The following is a 15,023-nucleotide window of genomic DNA, read 5'->3' as shown; positions in this document are numbered from 1 at the left end:
GATAGTGCTCAGGGTATTCAGGCCAGATTCTTACTCTCAGCGATGCAGCCCGCGCCGCGCCTCCCTGCCCAGCCCCCGCTTGCTAATGGCGGATGCAGGCGTCTGCGCTGCTTCTCCGCTGGAGGAGTTACCGTAGGGCTCGCAATCTGCGAGTTTTAATTGTTTATTTATTTTTTCTCCCTGTTATGTTATCCTCTGTGCTTCCAAAGCTCGGCACGGATTCGGCAGTGAGAAGGTTTCCTGGTGTTTGGAAACTTCTCTCTTTTTAAGACTCCCTTCCCGGGACGGAACTCCGTCCCTCCCTCTTTTGTCTCTTTTATTGTCTTTAATATTTTTTCCTACCTCCTTTCGAGGAGTTGGGTTGCTTTTCTGGGTGCCTGATGTCCTCTGCCGGCATTCAGAAGTTGTTTTGTGGAATTTACTCGACGTTTAAATGCTCTTTTGATGAAGTTGTGGGGGAGAAAGTGTTTTCCCAGTCCTACTCCTCCGCCATCTTGGCGCCTTCCCAAAAATAAAGAAAATTTTAAGAAGTCTCTGTTCTCTCATTTGCAAAATGGAGTTCACTGTAGCACCACACAGAGGGGCATTGTCAGCTGCAAGTAGCTGAGCCGTTTTAGTGTTTAGGACAATACCTGGCCCATAGTAAGAGCTCCAATACATCTTAGCCATTGCTATTTTTTAATTGCTAACCTGTAATCCACATAAATTAATGAAATAGTCTACCAAACAAAACAGGGGCACAGAACGAGGGAGGAAGGAAACCAGATTATATACTTTTTCAATTGTTCCTTCAGAAAAACAAAATAAAACCCCGAAACAAGTGATAATGGATGCATAATGGATGATGCTCAAAAACATAAGCACCTCTGTCCTCATTAACAGCCCCCCCAACCCCACTGCCCATCCTAGACCTGCTCAGGGGCCCCAACACTACTTGCTTGCTGTCAGGCCAGTGGCCATTTGGGTACCACACACCTACATCTCATTTCCTCCTCGGCTCATCTTCCATAGCCAGGAAAACGCTTGGAAAAAAATAAAGAAATAACGGTTGTTTTGCAAATGAGAGCTCTTCCAAACTGTACAGTGCCCGGGGCATGAACACTAAGCCCTGCCACCCTTCCAGGGGATCTCTCCCACAACACAAACGTGGGCCAGGGAGGCTTCAGAACAAGGGTAATTGATGTTCACAGGCAAGTCCCAAGTTGAGCACATTTAAAAGATTTATTGAGCTCCTCCTACATGTCAGAGTTGGTTCCGGGCTGGAAAGCGATCGACAGTGTCTGCCTTTATGTCCAAGTGAGAAAGACCGATAATAACGCAAGTCAACAACTGTCTGAGAGCAGTCGTGACTCAAGGGCTCCACAAGCCTCTGTTCTCAGCAGACAAGCAGACAAATCAGCTTTTGCTATTAAACTGATTTTTCTCTATTCAAATTCTGAAAAAATAAACCATGTATTTAGGGCACATCTTTATTAACCACAACACACATCCCATCATGGTACTGAATAACCAAATATGTCCCATAAAGTCACAGGGCACATGTAACAGAATATTAAAAAAAAAAAAAAATTGCATCAAAAATGCTATCAAAAGCACCAGGTCTGTCCACGTGGGCTGCACCACCCCCTGGTCAAGTTTTCATCTCACAACTGTGGAGCCCCTAGGGTACTGCACTCGTCTCCTAACTAGTCTCCTTGCTCTGTTTCTGCCCCTCTCCAATTCATTCTGCACAAGCCACATTTCTAAAATGCACCTCTTGGGACTTCCCTGGTAGTTCCGTGGTTAAGACTCCATTCTTCCAATGCAGGGGGTTTGAGTTTGAGCCCTGGTTGGGGAACAAAGATCCCATATGCCACGTCAAAAACAAACCAATAACTAAATAAAATGCATCTCTGATCATGTCCTCCCTCTGCTTAAAAGTCATCAATGGCTTTCATTACGCATAATATAAAGGCTGAAGCTAGCTCACAACCTAGTCTGAAGTTCAAAATATATAATGACACCCTAGGAGCTCATCAGTCAGAATGCAAGCCAGCCAAAACAACCCTTGTGAACACACAGCCCTGATACATGTATATTTATTTTAAAATTATCTACGTGCACTTCATAAATCCTATCAAATATCAATATGATTCAGTTTTTCCTCATAAAAACAAATGCAAATATAAGTTCCAATACTTCCTTTCCCCAGGAACCAGCACGTGCATTCCTGGACACCAAACGGGGAGACCACTGATTCAGGCTATGCACTGAGACCATCCCTTGTGAATGTACAATGTAAGGATTAACTATGGAGACAAAAATGTATTGTTCATATCCATGTTGCCATTACACACCATACACTTGGATCTGGAAGGTTGATGTAAACGAAATTGTAGCAAAAGAAACTAAACTGTGAACATGATGAGGGGAATCGGCTATTGATGGGAATCTCCTTCAGACATCCTTTTTATCAGGTAAATAAATATTTTGTAATTAAATTAGTTCAATATAAATTCATCAGGTCTTTTAACTCCTACAATGAATTTTCTTAAAGCAATCTATCACTGCTCAAAGAAAGCCAACAACCAAGAGACTCAGAAAAACAAATTACACACCTTGATCATCTGCCAGCTACTCATTTCACTACTGCCGGAGAAGTAGAATTGACAGAAATTATCCTCATAAACATTTGAAAGAATTTTTTCATTACAACAGATATAATTGGTGCACTCCTTGGAAGAAACGTTGCACACCCAGGCAGGTCTGGTATAGGCAAGGACAGTGATCCAAAAATCCAAAGAATGGATAAAGCCACGTATAAACGTGACTGCAGTCATGAAATTAAAAGATGCTTGCTCCTTGGGAGGAAAGCTATGACACACCTAGACAGTGTATTCAAAGGCAGAGACATCACTTTGCCAACAAAAGTTCATATGCTCAAAACTATGGTTTTTCCAGTAGTCATGTATGGATGTGAATATTGAACCATAAAGTAGGCTGAGCACAGAAGAACTGATGCTTTCAAACTGTGGTGCTGGAGAAGACTCTTGGGAGACCCTTGGAGAGCAACAAGATCAAACCAGTTAATCCCAAAGGAAATCAACTCTGAATAGTCATTGGAAGGACTGTTGCTGAAGCTCCAATTACTTTGGTCACTTGATGCAAAAAGCCGACTTCTCGGAAAAGACCCTGATGCTGGGAAAGATTAAAGGCAAAAGGAGAAGCGGGTGGCAGAGGATGAGATGGTTACATAGCATCAACCACTCAATGGACATGAGTTTAAGCAAACTCCAGGAGATAGTGGAGGACAGAGGAACCTGGTGGGCTACAGTCCATGGGGTTGCCAAGAGATATGACTTAGCGACTGAATAAAGCCAGGCAAGATCCTAGCCATCAAACTTTTAAACAACCAAAGACTTCCCTGGTGGTCCAGTGGTTAAGAATCCACCTGCCAAAACAGGGGACACTCTGCTCTGCGAGGGTGTCACGTGTAGCAACTATTGAAGCCTACGCACGCTGGAGCTCTGCCACGAGAAGACACTGCAATGAGATAAGCCGTGCACGGCAACTAGAGAATGCCTGCCTGAAGCGACAAGGAACCAGAGCATCCAAAAATAAGTTAAAAAAAAAAAACAAAAAAACTTACAAAAGCTTAAGCTGTTTACCACAAATAATGCACTTCTATTTAGAGGGTAATAGGATCTATGTGTAAGCCTTAATTTTCAAATGAGTTCAACCCAAGGAACATTTAATAATAAATCCATTATTATGCTATGCATCCCTCAAAACACTGATACTGACAATTATCACAGTCTTATCAAGGGCAATTTGTAAATTGAAAACATATTACTTGCTCACCCTCAAAAACTGAAACAGATGGGACAAGACAGAAGGGACGAGGGAAGAGTTTTCATTATCCGAGATCAGTCTGTGTGGTGGTTGGTTAGCTGCCTCTTTTTAGCACTGAGAGTTCCAAGTCATTTGTAAAAAGAAAATTTTAAGAATAGGCTGAAATCACCCTTTTATAATCAATCCCCAGATAACTTGGATATAATTTGGGTTTTTTAAAAAAATCATTGTGATGGTAATAAACTTGAGGTGAACTGAAATAAAGATCACTGAATATTTTTTTAAAGGTTCAGGTGAGCTGTTCATAGGGACACTTGAAAGTCCAGATTCATTTTTTTGTGTGTGTGGACTATGAATTATAACTGGATAAAGCTATTCTGAAATGAAAGAAAGGCTGCTCTATACTTTCCTTATTCTCTACTTTTTATTCAAATTTTTGTTATGGACACTTCAATGTCTGCAAAAGTAGAGTGGCTAGTTGAATGAAGTAGCCTGGAACTACCATCACCAGATTAAAAAATAATCAGTTTGTGGCCAGTCTCATTTTATCTATACCTCATATATCTCCCCTCTCAAACTATAATTTATTTTTATTTAAATCTCAAATATCACAATTCATTTATAAATATCTCAATAGGTACATCTAAGAGAATGTTCTGTAAAGTACCACCTCTAAATAATGTTATCACCTTTAAAAAGAGTGAATAATACTCTGCATTATTACCAAGTTATCTATTCAATATCCCAGCTTTCACATTTCCTAGATTTTCTTAAACATTTTAAAATTATTTGTTTGAAGAAATATTCAAACTAGGTCTATACTATGTGATTGATTTTTAGTCTCTAAAGTTTTTTTTTAATAATGTATAGGCTTTTCCTCATCTCTGTTTTTTAATATCCTTGAAATTTTTGTTAAAGAAACTAGGTCATTGTGCTGTACTTCCCCTCATCAGTTGCCTCCCCGTGGAGTTTGTATGTTCTTCTGATCCCTGTCCTTCCTGCGGTTGGTAGTTGGATCTAGAGTCTTACTCAGATTCAGGTTTGCATTGTCCACAAAACCACTTCACAAGCAATATTGTGTTTTTCCATCAGCTGCGTTTTCTCTATTTTGCAATGTTTGCAGCCATTGAGGATCATTTCCTAGATCCATTAATTCACTGGGGTTTGCACAACAGTTCTCTTTTCTCCAGCCTCTGACCCCAGGCAGGGGCATCAAAAAGCTGAGGCTTCTTTTCCCTGGCTATACCGCTCCTCTCATTCCTCTTCATTAGCTGTAATTCTTGTATAAAAAGAAACTTCCTCTCATCAACTCTTTTGTTCTCTGAGGTACAGTTCACATAGAAACAACAGGATAAATGCATTATTCTTTCCTTTATTCTCCAATTTTCAAAACAATGAGTTATTTCTTAATATTCTCCCAAAGTGACCAGTGATTTTTTTCAGTACCATTTGGAACTCCTGGATTTAAACATACTTGATGCATTTCCATTCATCTTAGTTATCTTTACTGATGTTAAAATATTTGCCCTGTGGAAGCTTTTGCAAGTTGGCTCCTGAGTCCTTTTGACAAGTCCCTTCTAGTCTTTGATAGCTTCCTTGCTTTCACTTATGACGAGTTGCCCCAGGCTCACCTTGTTTATTTCCTCCCAAACATGGAATCCACCATCTTGCCAAGAACCTTTTAGCAGAACCACAATTTCGGTGCTAGATATAATCATTAGTATTGGTTTAGGCATTGGTTCCTGGTGTCTTGAGTGGACAGAGCTTGATAAAAATATGAGTTCATATTCCTAATTCAAAACCAGAACTAATACAATTTTACTTAAATGTCTTGATCTTACAACTGTATTTATACTCACGCCAAAAATCCCATTTCTCAATGATGCCAACATCATTCTTTATTTGCTTTATCCTACATCCTACTTAAAGCAGTATCAGAATAATAATGCAAGAACTAGGACCAACAACGATTATTGGAAACAGCACAAGACTTCTTTTTGCGGTCCTTTTGGCCCTTAACACATTATCGATGGGCGCCAGGCCTGCAGGAACTAATGTCTGTGCTGTTATTACATCTCTGGTCAACAATGTGAGTATATACTCACCAGGAACACACAGTCAAGTTACCACATTTAAAAGTCACTTGGAGGAGTCCTTCTCTCCTTGGTTATGCTGCCAACTCAATACACAGTTGGGTTTATTTGTTTCCTTTTATTTTCAACTCTTAAAGATTGCTTTTTAAATTTTGTGTTATAAGACAGTTTTATAATTACATAAATCATTTTCATGGTTCCGAAGTCAAATCTACAAAACGAAATAGATTTTAAAAGGCTAGCTTTCACCTTCTTTCGCATCACACTAGTTCCTCCCTCCCCCGAAAATAGTCATTTATTTCAATGCATGGTTTATTCTTTCATGGTTTTCAATATAAGCAAATAGCATAAATGATAAACGACAGCATACTATTCTTTTCTCCACCCATCTTTGCTCACTTAACAAATCCTGAAAACCACTCTACAGCTATATCCAGGGATGATCCCCATTGCATCCTATAGCTTTGCAATACTCAGTTATGTGGATGTCTCATGGTTTATTCAATGAGCTTCCTACTGATGGCCATTTGGGTTGTTTCCAGTCCTTTCCTCTTGTAAACAGCATTATAGTATGTAACTGTACATTGATCTTTTCATATTTTGGCCAGGGTATTATGCAGATTCCTAGAAGCGGAACTGCTGGGTCAGAGGGTAAAGACACGTGCAATTTTGCTAGATAGGGGTGACGTCCCCTCCATTGGGACTGAACCATTTCACATTCTCACCACGACCATGGAAGACTGCCTGCTTCCCACAGCTTTGCCAATAGACTCTGTGATCAACCCTTCAGATTTTGGCATCTAGTAAATGAAAAATTGTATCTCAGTGTAGTCTTTATTTTACATTTATTTATTATGAACAATTGGCTCAGGTGGTAAAGAGGTCACTGCAATGCAGGAGACTGGGTTTGATTCCCGGGTTGGGAAGATCCCCTGAAGAAGGGAATGGCTACCCACTCAAGTAGTCTTTCCTGGAGAATTCCATGGACAGAGGAGCTTGATGGGCTACAGTCCATGGAGTCACAAAGAGTCAGACACGACTGAATGACTAGCAAAATTTTGAATGAAGTTGAGCATCTTTTCATACTTTTGAGATTTGCATTTCTTTCTCTGTCAATTGTCCGTTTATATTTCCAGCCCATTTTTTCTATAGAGCTGTTGGAGTTTTCCTCCTCTATCTTTAGAAGCTTTTATTTGTGCCTTAGGGGTATTTGTTTTTTATATAAGTTGCAAATATTTTCCTTGGTTTGTCATTTGTCTTTTTACCTAATTCACAGCATTAAAAAATTTTTTTTCTGTTCTCTGATTTTTTTTCCATACAACTTTTTTTTTTTTTTAATTTCAGTTCAACCAAGTTTATCAGTTTTCTCCCCTTATTGTACTTGGATTTGAGTCATAGTTCAGAAAGTTTCACTTTCTCCAAGGTTAGGGAATAATTTACCAATATTTTAAAAATATTTTTATAGGTTCAAGTTTTATATTTCAACCTCCTACTTACTTGTAGTTTAATTTGATATATGGTATGAGGAATGGATCCAGTTTTTGTTTTTGCCAATGGCTATGTGCTTCTCCCAACACCACTTGTAGAAAGTCCATTCCTCCACCAATTTGGAATGCCTTCTTTTGTAAGCTAAATGTCTATATTCAAATGGAGCTCTTTACGGATTCTCTGCTCTACTCCATAACTCTGCCTACTCATGTGACAATGCCAAGCTTTCTGGGCAGAGATGCTGGCTTGAGTCTTCACTGAGCTGTGCAGGCTGTCTAGTTGTGAAGGGCGGGCTCTAGGGCACATGCTCAGTAGTTGTGTGGGCTTAGCTGCCCAGTGGCATAGGGAATCTTAATTCCCCAACCAGGGATCCAACCTGTGTCCCCTGCATTGGAAGATGGGTTCTTAACCACTAGACCACCAGGGAAGCCCTGATATCAAGCTGTTTTGATCATAGAGGTTTCCTAGTATGCTTTGATGTCTGGTGGAAGCTCACGCCCCGAGTTGCTCTTCTTTGTCAGGGTTCTCTTGGCTAGTGCTCTTTATCTGCTTTCCTATTTATCCTATCTAGCTTCCAGTTGAGATTTTTGGCTGTCAATCATTTTCTAAAAACTAATCGACAGCTGTTTGACTTGGTAAACACCATGTTAAGCGTTAGTCACTCAGTCATGTCTGACTCTTTGTGACCCATAGACTGTAGCCCATCAGTCTCTTCTGTCCATGGGATTCTCCAGGCAAGAATACTGGAGTGAGTAGCCATTCCCTTCTCCAAGGGATCTTTTCTGACCCAAGGATCGAATTCGAGTCTCTTATGTCTCCTGCATTGGCAGCCAGGTTTTCTTTACCTCTAACATCACCTGGGGAGCCTGGAACATTACTACTAGCACCACCTGGAATATTAAGAAATGTTCATAGACATGAAATGTTTTGAGGTATTCTACTGGAGTTCATCAGACAATCTCAGCACCTCGATAGCAAATCTAGACAGGGGAATCAATGATGACTTGAATCCCAGTTAATCCCGGATAACTGAAAAGAAGATTGAATTAATAACATTTAAATTTAAACACAGGAAAATAGGAAGAGAGGAAGGAAGAAAAGAAGGAACGAAGGAAGGAGGGAGGGGGGAAAGGGAGGAAATGATGAATGTGGGGAAGAGTATTGACCACATTGGTGTGTCTTAAATCTAAGGAATTGAGTGGACTTCTGGAGGGCAAGGCAGAGAGCCTTTGCACTGGGTGCCCTCTGAACATTCTGAATTTGTATTACATGTATGTTTACACAATTAAGTACTCAGCAAATTTCATATCAGTCGTTAATCGAATTTACTGTGCACTTCTGTTTGTTGAAGTGGGGAAATTTTTTCACATATACTTAATGCCTATGTAAGACAACAGTGACATCCGACACCTGGCAGAAGAGAACCTCGGGCTTCTATCTAGGATATCCTGTGGGTAGCTTGGCTTGGGCCTCAAATCTTAGCTTTTACACCATTTTATATTTTTTAAGAACATATTGTCCTAGGAAAGCAAGGGGAAAAAACAGCTCCTTTCTTTAATAAATGATTCAAATGTTGGAAATGGGGGAAAGAAAATATGGCACAAAGGAGCATATTTTCCAGGTTGTTACTTTTCTACTGGAAAAGGCCATATTAACCAACCCAACCTTGTTGAATACAACCTGCCCCTGTTCTACCGGGCCGATCTGGCTGAGTTTGAGCAATCCATCTATGTCAGAGAAAGCCATGAAAATCCTGGTTCAAGCAAAAGGTGAAATAGAAAGGGAAAGCCTCAAGAGGTCACTCTGTTCAGCATGTGTCCTACTGATGAATGGGTTCCCAGGTTTTCACCCTTAACAATCCTCTTGATGAACTGAATGATCTGGAGAACAGCAGACAGGCCACAGTCCCATCAATGATCTGGGGATGCTAAGACCTGGCTTCACCAGTAAACAAACACTCAGATTCAGCATAATGCTTTTAGTGGATCTGACTCCTGACTCAGTTTATTATCTGCATAAAAATGTGGTCCTGTCTGAGACACAATCTGGATGATAACATAAAAGGAGAAAATAATACGAGCCATGTAAACACTTAGGTTGGTGCCCAGCATTAACTGTAATTAATGTAATAACTTGCAGAACTCTACCAGAAGCACTCTTTTAACACAGGACAAGAGAAAATGGGGCTCCTCTTTCTTCCACTTTAAGCATTATCTGGTGTTATTTCAAGCTCTGAAATTCAAGTTAGTAGAATGCCTTCTCCACTTTTCCTCCATGGTCACAATTGATAGTATTTTCAATCAGGAAGATTCGTGTTTACCTGAGGATATGTTAAAAAGCCCAAGTTGGAATGGAGAGGATGGGTTCCATCCATTTATTTCAAAGGAGCAGAGCTTTTTCCTCCCTGCAGACAGGTGATGTACCTGCCACAAGGAGTCTCATCAGAAGCCTGGCTGACACTGGCCTGCAGAAATGTGGCAGAAGGAGGCTCTTCCAGGAGATGCCTGAGGGCCACACTCACCTGCCCAAGCCTGGCATCCCCTACACAGCACTGCGTTACACTAAATATTTGCAGTACAAAAACCCACTTCTCAATTACTCGTAAGTGAGTCGCAAAGAGATTATTATTCTTTGCTGAAACCTGACTTCTCATCCTGGAAGCAGATTTTTCTCATTGCAAGGGGAGCAAATTACATTAAAATCTGTTGGAAAATTTTGGTTGGAACAAGGCACAAAAATGTTGCTTGTAGTTGCAGATGCCTCAGTTGTCATCCTTAACAAAATCAGGGCTCCTTTTGTAAAAACAAACACGACCCAGGCATGTTCGCTCTTTCTTTGGAATGTGTCCATTGTGCTAAATTAGATTTTTCAAAAACCCTCACCCACAGCCCCAAGGTTGTATGCGGCCATTGCTGACTCTACAGCAGAGGAATTAAGGGATAAATTTGTTATGCTGAGTGGCCGGGTCTCTGATTATCCAAAGGGCCTTGGGATTCATTTTGGAAAATCCTAGAGATTCCATGTAAGCATTCCTTTAGGGGTAAGTTAAAGAATGTGGGAGACACCCAGGCACGTGGCTTAACACCCTAGAGGAAATCTAATGTCTCCTAGGGTGCCCTAGTGACCTTATGTAAAAAGCCTCCCAAGGAGGCCCTTTTCTGTAAAACCTTTTGCTTTAAGCCATGTGCTTCTTCCCTTCCTCAAAATTGCTCAAGAAACACCACGTGAGGCTCTGTTGTGGCTTGACACCTTGTTAACACTGTTATAACAGTCACAGGAAGTACCCCAGAAATAATGCAGGTATTTCTTCCACCTAATTGTTGTTGACTCTTCTGCTTCCCGGCCCCATCGTGATTCCAAAGGAGACAAGGAACTTAATGTTTAACGCGGGGAAAGCCTTGAGTTTCAGACCTTTACAAGTCAGGCCGCTCTAACCTTTCTGAATAGTGCCTGATGATGCTTTAATTTGTTGTTGTCGTTACTTTTATTCGTTTTCTTCTCTTTTCCTTCCACAGCTCAGGAGGGGCATTTTGCATCCAAATATCTGAAAGGCAGCAATTGCATGATGTTCCCATTGCTTCGGTAATATCTGTCCCATTCCGACTGGGGCAAACTGTCAGAAGAAAATGTTGCCACATAGGTGAGTTTTTAAAATAACCCTGCATTTTACAATATCTTATTTAAAATGCAGTATAAACGACTATCCAAAAGATCTGCTCTAGTTATTGCTCTGTTGATTCGACCAAATAAACATCTGAGGATAATGAACCAGGGCATGAGGACAAACACCTGAATAAATGTGTCTCACAGAGACACAGAATAGAGACAGACAGGGAGATGGGAGCTGCAGAGGGCCTTGGGCCGACCAATTGCTGGGGAATGAATACAGAATATGGCTAGAGGCAACTTCTACAAGTCCAGTTGATCCATCATAAACAAGCCAGAGGGAATCCTATATTTTTAGAACAGGGTCTTAAACCTTGTAGAACATTGAGGACCCTTTAAAGGAATCGGGTATGTATCAGTGAAAATAATTCTGAAAACAAAGCACACTCTAAGGCCAATGAACAGGAAACCACAGAAGGTTGAGCAATTGATGCGTCTCGTGGTGGCTGTGCACCTGTGCGGACCAAGGAGGAGGCTGGGGGTATTTATCTCACTCTTCCCTTTTCAAGGCACATTTTTACTTCCTTTCCAGTCTTCAGCATCCTCCTATTGACCTCTGACAATAGCAATAGCTGGTGTTTCTCTGATGCTCTGTAAACTGTGCTTATAGACTTATTTTAACGTCACAGTGACCCTGGGAGGTACAAATTGCTGTTTTCCATTTTACAGATGAGGAAATTAAGACTCAAATCATATACAGGTTTTCTAACGTTTCACTGCCAGTAAGTGACAGTGTGGAACCTCCACCCCCAGGTGGTAACTCTTGATGACAGACCCTCCCTACCAGGCCATACTGCCTCACTTGGTCTAAAGTTCTGCCTAAAAAGATAGCAAAAACACATAAAGAAACTTCACACAAGAGAAACCAGGAATCTACGCACATGGTCCACAATGACATCCAACACGAAGATGCTGGGAAATATTCCTAGAGACATGGTGGTTGTTCACGCTTCACTCAGCTGTTCAGAGACAAAAGCATAAGTAGGCCCATCTGCATAGAAAGTGAGTCTCTGCTACTAGAATGTAAATAAAGTACATGACTCTCTTTTGTCCACATTTGTACTTTTCTGACAATTTTAGTTTCAAGTTTTGAAATGTATTCATTCATGAATCACTGGGGAAGGCTGCATTGAAGATTATCGAGCTCATGATGGATATGTTTGTACTGGCCCTCATCTTTGCTGGAGATTTACAAATTTAGTTTGCAGTCTGAGGTCTTGGAAGACCATCTCATTTCATGTCTTTATGTGAACAGGTCTGCCTGAAGCCAAGGACTATTTTGCTCGATTTAAAAGGGGAAAAATAATCTTGAGTAGGGCAGAAAACAAGGGTAGCCCATATGATTTGAATTACAGTCAGATAATCACCATTCATGACCAGTCCAAGCTGGAAGTAAATTTTGAATTTCTCCTCAGAGACGTTTCCCGGCTTAACTTTTAACAAGGACTACAATTGAGAATGGCCTTTAAGTGAAAACTAAAGAAGTTCAACTTATTTAAGGCCTTTACTGACTTCTCTGGCCTCCTATGAAATTAGTCTTTTTGGAAAAATATCATTTATGAGTTTCATTGGAAGTTATAAAAATAGCCCTCCCACTCCCCTACCCCCTCAGAAAATATTCTAAAGAAAGTTTTTTTCCAACTAAATTTTCCAAGCAACATCATTGAGCCTGTTCTTTGGCCTCTCTCTGTTTGAAGAGCTTAATCATTTAATCTAAATATTTATCTTCAAAGAATTTTCTTTACCATTGAATTCCAAGATGACCAGGGGTCCATCTTAACCTATGAACCTTCAGAAATCATTTTAGCCACAAAAAGATATATTTTTTGGCTCAATATTTCGATGATGCAAATTATTCCTCTGGCTATAGTTTCACCTTTCAAATACAAGAAGTATTAAAAACCAAAGATCCATCTCTATTAGACACTTCAAGAAAGCTGTGTGCTGTGGTGTACTGTGCTAAGTCACTTCAGTCGTGTCTGACTCTTTGCGACTCTATGGACCAAGCCCCTCCAGGTTCCTCTGTCCATGGGATTCTCCAGGCAAAAATACTGGAGTGGGGTGCCATGCCCTCCCCCAGGGGATCTTCCTGACCCAGGGATCGAACTCACGTCTCTTACGTCTCCTGCACTGGCAAGCGGGTTCTTTACCACTAGCGCCACCTGCTGCTGCTGCTGCTGCTGCTAAGTCGCGTCAGTCGTATCCGACTCTGTGCGACCCCATAGACGGCAGCCTACCAGGCTCCTCCTTCCCTAGGAGTCTCCAGGCAAGAGCACTGGAGCGGGTTGCCATTTCCTTCTCCAGTGCATGAAAGTGAAAGTGAAGTCGCTCAGTCGTGTCTGACTCTTAGCGACCCCATAAACTGCAGCCTACCAGGCTCCTCCGTCTATGGGATTTTCCAGGCAAGAGTACTGGAGTGGGTCGCCAGTGTCTTCTCCGGCCACCTAGAAAGCCCCAAATAAGGGAGACTTTCTCTGAAATGGTGCTTGTATTTGTGGGGCATAGCATTTAGGTTCAAGGTTCCCAATTCTGACTAAACAGAAGCACTTGACAAACTTTAAAAAGTCCTGATGTCTCAGCTTCATCCTGACCAGTCATATCAGAATCTCTAGGGTTCCACTGTTTTAGGGGATACATTTGTGGCTCTGGAATCAGAAAAGTCTGGTTCATATCTCATTTTTCCTGCTTACTGGTTTTTACACAAGTTATCTAACCTTTCTGAGCTTAGATTTCTGAATATATATAAGCTAAAGACCCTACATTACAAGGTGTTGAAACAGGATGAAATATTATTTGTAAACACAGAACCTGGCTTACAAGCAATCCGTAAATGTGTACTATTTTAATGTTTTGAAATAGCTAACAATGCTTTTCCTCAGAATTTCCTTTTCTCATTCTCAATTTGTCTTTCCCTTCAAAAGCTTAGATAATTTGAGGAAGGAAGATGGTTAATCTTGAGAGATTAAGGAGAATACTTCATGAGAAGGAAATGGCAACCCACTCTACTACTCTTGCTTGGGAAATCCCATGGACAGAGGAACCTGGAGGGCTGCAGTCCATGGAGTCGCAAAAAGTCAGACGTGGCTTGGCACCTAAACAGCAAACAAGGGTACAATATCCCTAAGAATAGACAAAGACTTCCTGGAAGCCAGAAGAGTCAGATAAAATGGTAAAAACCAAAAGGGCTCAGGATAAACACCCTTACTCCCTCCTCCTCCAACCCCCAAACTGCAGTCCTAGGAAGGAATCAATCTTTGGTTTGTGGGACTCACGACGAGGAGACACATAGGACTCGTTCCCCAGGAATGGGCTTGGAAGGAAAGACAAGGCGGCATGGAATTTCTCGCTTCACGTTGTCTATTCCTCAAAGCACAAAAGGGTTCCTGTGAGGTATGAAAGCAACAGAGAGCTACAGGACCTGACGTGGCCTTGCAGATGCGAATATCAGTAAAGGAGCAGAGGTCGACAGTGGCCAGTGACCAGGAGCCAGCCTGAGTGAGGAAGGAATCAGCAGGGGCCTATGTGGAGAGATGGCGTCCAGTACGGACATGCCCACCTACACCCCTGGAACGCTTAATCAGCCCCCTTCTATCTCCTTAGACAAAACCCAGAATGAGAAAAATGAAGAACTTATATCTCATGAATACGTATGGCTGAGTCCCTTTGCTGTCCACCTCAGACCGTCACAACATTGTTAACTGCTATATTCCAATATAAAATGTAAAGTTTTTTTTTTTTAAAGAAAGAGAAAGTTGTATTTCTCACCCCAGATTCTGTGACATGAGCTTCATACCTGCTGTTGACACTAGTAGATGTCTTGGTTTTTTACCTTCAATCAATTTTTAGGGTAATAGCGCCCACATTATGTAATAGGCTCCAGGGGAGGAGACTTTTCTCATCTCTGTGTAAGAGCCAGGGGAGGCAGTAGTGGGCTAGCAAGACCAC

Source organism: Bison bison, unplaced genomic scaffold (assembly GCF_000754665.1).
Source record: "Bison bison bison isolate TAMUID 2011002044 unplaced genomic scaffold, Bison_UMD1.0 scf7180017864456, whole genome shotgun sequence".
NCBI classification, from domain to species: domain Eukaryota; kingdom Metazoa; phylum Chordata; class Mammalia; order Artiodactyla; family Bovidae; genus Bison; species Bison bison.
This window is presented reverse-complemented; position numbering follows the sequence as displayed.